Consider the following 6,000-nt stretch of genomic DNA (forward strand, 5'->3'; position numbering starts at 1 on the left):
TCTTCAGGTATGGGCGGGGTCTAACGGTATAAGAAGTAGGAGGAGTGTAACTAACCTGGTCTTCAGGTATGGGCGGGGTCTACTGGTATAAGAAGTAGGAGGAGTGTAACTAACCTGGTCTTCAGAGTAGGGGCGGAGTCTACTGGTATAAGAAGTAGGAGGAGTGTAACTAACCTGGTCTTCAGAGTAGGGGCGGGGTCTACTGGTATAGGGGCGGGGTCTACTGGTAGAAGTAGGAGTGTAACTAACCTGGTCTTCAGGTATGGGCGGGGTCTACTGGTATAGGGGCGGAGTCTACTGGTAGAAGTAGGAGGAGTGTAACTAACCTGGTCTTCAGGTATGGGCGGGGTCTACTGGTATAAGACGTAGGAGGAGTGTAACTAACCTGGTCTTCAGGTATGGGCGGGGTCTACTGGTATAGGGGCGGGGTCTACTGGTAGAAGTAGGAGGAGTGTAACTAACCTGGTCTTCAGGTATGGGCAGGGTCTACTGGTATAAGAAGTAGGAGGAGTGTAACTAACCTGGTCTTCAGAGTAGGGGCGGAGTCTACTGGTATAAGAAGTAGGAGGAGTGTAACTAACCTGGTCTTCAGAGTAGGGGCGGGGTCTACTGGTATAGGGGCGGGGTCTACTGGTAGAAGTAGGAGGAGTGTAACTAACCTGGTCTTCAGGTATGGGCGGGGTCTACTGGTATAGGGGCGGGGTCTACTGGTAGAAGTAGGAGGAGTGTAACTAACCTGGTCTTCAGGTATGGGCGGGGTCTACTGGTATAGGGGCGGGGTCTACTGGTAGAAGTAGGAGGAGTGTAACTAACCTGGTCCTCAGAGTAGGGGCGGGGTCTACTGGTAGAAGTAGGAGGAGTGTAACTAACCTGGTCCTCAGAGTAGGGGCGGGGTCTACTGGTAGAAGTAGGAGGAGTGTAACTAACCTGGTCTTCAGGTATGGGTTTCCAGAAGAAACTCCGGACCCGCCTCTTCTTTATCCCTCCTATGGGGTCGACCGCACCGGGTGGAGGGGGCGGGGGAGGAGGGCCGCAGGGGGGAGGAGGAGGAGGAGGGAGAGGAGGTCCTGTCTTGTTGCCATCAGGGACGGGAATTGTAGAGGCAGGGGGCAGAGACATAACTTCAACCGCATCCACTTCCTGGAAACTCTTTTCTCATTGGCTGGAGAGATTCTGCTCATCACATGCATCCCAGCTGCTGATTGGTCAAAGCAAAGGAAAGGGGAGTGAGGTTGAGCGATCAGACTGGATAGTCTGGTTGAGGCCTACAGGGTTGATGTGTTCACTGTAAACAACAACGTTCGGATAACTGCTAAAAAACCTTCTGCATTTTGTCCAGTTTTTTCCTACCCCGAGAAATCTAAAAAAAACAACCCATCAAAATCAATGACACACCTCTAGTTCTGGTGTCTGGTGTTATGATGAACAGCTGGGGGATATTCCAATAGGTTTAGACTACATTAACCTCAATCAGCTCTGGAAACATTTCAAACCACTCGCGCTCCAGAGAGAGAGAGAGAGAGAGAGAGAGAGAGAGGAGAGAGAGATAGAGAAACAGAGAGAGCAAGAGGGGGGAGAGAGAGAGAAAGAGAGAGACAGAGAGAGACAAAGACAGAGACAGAGAGAGAGAGACAGAGAGAGAGAGAGACAGAGAGAGAGAGAGACAGAGAGAGAGAGAGACAGAGAGAGACAGAGAGAGAGAGAGAGAGAGAGAGAGAGAGAGACAGAGAGAGAGAGACAGAGAGAGACAGAGACAGAGACAGAGAGAGATTCTCCAATTACATTGAATGAGTTACAGGACAAAATAAAACCCTCCATGGTATCCTCAATGAAATGATCAAATACACAGACAACAAATTCCAATTGGCTATAAACTCTTTAACATCATCCTTAGCTCTGGCATCGTCCCCAATATTTGGAACCAAGGACTGATCACCCCAATCCACAAAAATGGAGACAAATTTGACTCCAATAACTACCGTGGAATATGCGTCAACAGTAACCTTGGGAAAATCCTCTGCATTATCATTAACAGCAGACTCGTGCACTTCCTCAATGAAAACAATGTACTGAGCAAATGTCAAATTGGCTTTTTACCAGATTACCGTACAACAGACCATGTATTCACACTGCACACCCTAAATGACAACCAAACAAACCAAAACAAAGGCAAAGTCTTCTCAGCTTAAGCCCCTCCCTCTTCAACATATATATCAACGAACTGGCGCGGGCACTAGAAAAGTCTGCAGCACCCGGCCTCACCCTACTAGAATCCGAAGTCAAATGTCTGCTGTTTGCTGATGATCTGGTACTTCTGTCACCAACCAAGGAGGGCCTACAGCAGCACCTAGATCTTATGCACAGATTCTGTCAGACCTGGGCCCTGACAGACCTGGGCCCTGACAGACCTGGGCCCTGACAGACCTGGGCCCTGACAGACCTGGGCCCTGACAGTAAATCTCAGTAAGACCAAAATAATGGTGTTCCAAAAAAGGTCCAGTCACCAGGACCACAAATACAAATTCCATCTAGACACTGTTGCCCTAGAGCACACAAACACTATACATACCTCGGCCTAAACATCAGCGCCACAGGTAACTTCCACAAAGCTGTGAACGATCTGAGACACAAGGCAAGAAGGGCATTCTATGCCATCAAAAGGAACATAAATTTCAACATACCAATTAGGATTTGGCTAAAAATACTTGAATCAGTCATAGAGCCCATTGCCCTTTATGGTTGTGAGGTCTGGGGTCCGCTCACCAACCAAGACTTCACAAAATGGGACAAACACCAAATTGAGACTCTGCACGCAGAATTCTGCAAAAATATCCTCCGTGTACAACGTAGAACACCAAATAATGCATGCAGAGCAGAATTAGGCCGATACCCACTAATTATCAAAATCCAGAAAAGAGCTGTTAAATTCTATAACCACCTAAAGGGAAGCGATTCCCAAAGAATTCGAAAACAAATCCAATTTTGAAAAACTCCCATATCTACTGGGTGAAATTCCACAGTGTGCCATCACAGCAGCAAGATTTGTGACCTGTTGCCACGAGAAAAGGGCAACCAATGAAGAACACGCACCATTGTAAATACAACCCATATCTATGCTTATTTATTTTATTACATTTACATTTAAGTCATTTAGCAGACGCTCTTATCCAGAGCGACTTACAAATTGGTGAATTCACCTTCTGACATCCAGTGGAACAGCCACTTTACAATAGTGCATCTAAATCATTAAGGGGGGGTGGTGAGAAGGATTACTTATCCTATCCTAGGTATTCCTTGAAGAGGTGGGGTTTCAGGTGTCTCCGGAAGGTGGTGATTGACTCCGCTGTCCATTTTATCTTGTGTCCTTTACCATTTGTACATTGTAAAAACACTGTATATATATATATATATATGACATTTGTAATGTCTTTATTGTTTTGAAACTTCTGTATGTGTGATGTCTACTGTTAATTTATATTGTTTATTTCACTTTATATATTATCTACCTTACTCGCTTTGGCAATGTTAACACATGTTTCCCATGCCAATAAAGCCATTGAATTGAGAGAGAGAGAGAGAGAGAGAGAGAGAGAGAGAGAGAGAGAGAGAGAGAGACAAGAGAGAGAGAGAGAGAGAGAGAGAGAGAGAGAGAGAGACAGAAAGAGAGAGATTCCCTTTTGTACTTCATCTTACACATTGTTAAAACACACAGCCAATAATATAACGTTTTGAAATGTCTCTATTCTTTTGAAGCTTCAATGCCAATAAAGTCCCTTTGAATTGAGTCTATTTTCAGGTTCTTGTTTGCCAAGCAGAGCTTTGAGAGAACAACCATCTGAACACGTCAGAGCAGACAGAAAGGAGACCAGTCACGATCCCTCTGCACATTACTTATTTAAAAAGGCCACATGTAGTCTTTTTAATTCTATTTTTTTTAAATCACTGCCTACTGCCGTCACTGCACATCTAATAAATAAATAATTGTGTGTTCATTTCATAAAAATAATCCCAAATATATGTTTTTTAATGATCTATTTCCCTGAGCCTCCTTTTGCCATTTAAATGATCTGTGTTTGTTTTAAATACATTCAGAAAGTATTCAGACACAGATTGTTATGTTCCAGTCTTATTCTAAAATGGATTACGTAGATTATGTAGATAGCTCAGACAATTCCTTTGACCTCATGGCTTGGTTTTTGCTCTGACATGCACTGTCAACTGTGGGACCTTATATAGACAGGTGTGTGCCTTTCCAAATCATGTCCAATCAATTGAATTTACCACAGGTGGACTCCAGTCAAGTTGTAGAAACATCTCAAGGATGATCAATGGAAACAGGATGCACCTGAGCTCAATTTTAAGTCTCATAGCAAAGAGTCAGTTTGCCAACATTTCTAGAAAGCTGTTTTCGCTTCGTCAGTATGGGGTATTGTGATGTCATTATGGGGTTATTGTGATGTCATTATGGGGTATTGTGATGTCATTATGGGGTATAGTGATGTCATTATGGGGTATTGTGATGTCATTATGGGGTATTGTGATGCCATTATGGGGTATTGTGATGTCATTAAGGGGTATTGTGATGTCATTATGGGGTTATTGTGATGTCATTAAGGGGTATTGTGATGTCATTAAGGGGTATTGTGATGTCATTAAGGGGTATTGTGTTGTCATTATGGGGGTATTGTGATGTCATTAAGGGGTATTGTGATGTCATTAAGGGGTATTGTGTTGTCATTATGGGGGTATTGTGATGTCATTAAGGGGTATTGTGATGTCATTATGGGGTGGAATGAAGTCAAGGGGTCAGAATACATTCCGAATGCACTGTAGTTATATACAAAATATTTTTTTTAAACAGGAAGATTACTTTTTTAACTGCACTGCCCCTTTAATATTTCAGTCACCAGCAGCCTCGGGATTCACTTTACACTCTGGTAACACACACACACACACCACACACACACACACACACACAGACACACACCGACACAGACACACACACACACCCACACCCACACAAACCGACAGACACACACCCCGAAACACACACAGAACACCCCGACACTTCCTCCATTTATATTCATTGTCAGGAAGTGATGTGGCTCCTAACAGGGATGGGTGGAACGTGTGTGTGTATACAGCCACTAGTACTAGTCCAGTTTAACACTGCGTGCCCAAGGGTGTGTGTGTTTGTGTATCGACAGTTGGAGAGTCGGAAGTTAGGTTGGAGTCTTTAATCACGAGTGGTTAAGGTTGGGGCTTTGGTTTGGGGAAGGCTTGAAACAAAATAATAATAACACATAATGCTTCTCATCAATTACTCTCCCTGCATGCTGGAGAACTGCAGTGGTCCAGTGGTCTAAGATGAGTTCAAGCAGTGATGAGTTCAAGCAGTGATGAGTTCAAGCAGTGATGAGTTCAAGCAGTGATGAGTTCAAGCAGTGATGAGTTCAAGCAGTGATGAGTTCAAGCAGTGATGAGTTCAAGCAGTGATGAGTTCAAGCAGTGATGAGTTCAAGCAGTGATGAGTTTAAGCAGTGATGAGTTTAAGCAGTGATGAGTTTAAGCAGTGATGAGTTTAAGCAGTGATGAGTTCAAGCAGTGATGAGTTTTGGGCGCCGACGAAGGCAAATATCGTTCTCAGGACCTTTTCAAATGTCCGAAATCGCGTGTCTATTTCTTATGACAAACCTGCATCAAGGAACCACCAGGAGCTCTCCCTTATAACTTGCTTTTCAACCACTCCACACATTTCTTGCTAACAAACTATAGTTTTGGCGGTTAGGACATCTTCTTTGTGGATGACACAAGTCATTTTTCCAACAATTGTTTCTTATTATGTGGATATATTGCATATTGTAGATATATATTGTAGATATATTGAAGCAACATCTCAAGACATCAGTCAGAAAGTTAAAGCTTGGTCAAAAATGGGTCTTCCAAATGGACAATGACCCCAAGCATACTTCATGTCTTAAGTATGCTTGTCTTAATGTC

General features: G+C 43.8%; 1 pseudogene; it reads right to left on the reverse strand.

Annotated features, from left to right (window-relative positions):
- LOC135536945 (FH2 domain-containing protein 1-like) overlaps positions 1 to 3,220 on the reverse strand; it is a 44,351-nt pseudogene extending 41,131 nt beyond the window's left edge.
- Between the last annotated feature and the right edge of the window lie 2,780 nt (positions 3,221 to 6,000).

Source organism: Oncorhynchus masou, unplaced genomic scaffold (genome assembly GCF_036934945.1).
Source record: "Oncorhynchus masou masou isolate Uvic2021 unplaced genomic scaffold, UVic_Omas_1.1 unplaced_scaffold_686, whole genome shotgun sequence".
Classification (NCBI taxonomy): domain Eukaryota; kingdom Metazoa; phylum Chordata; class Actinopteri; order Salmoniformes; family Salmonidae; genus Oncorhynchus; species Oncorhynchus masou.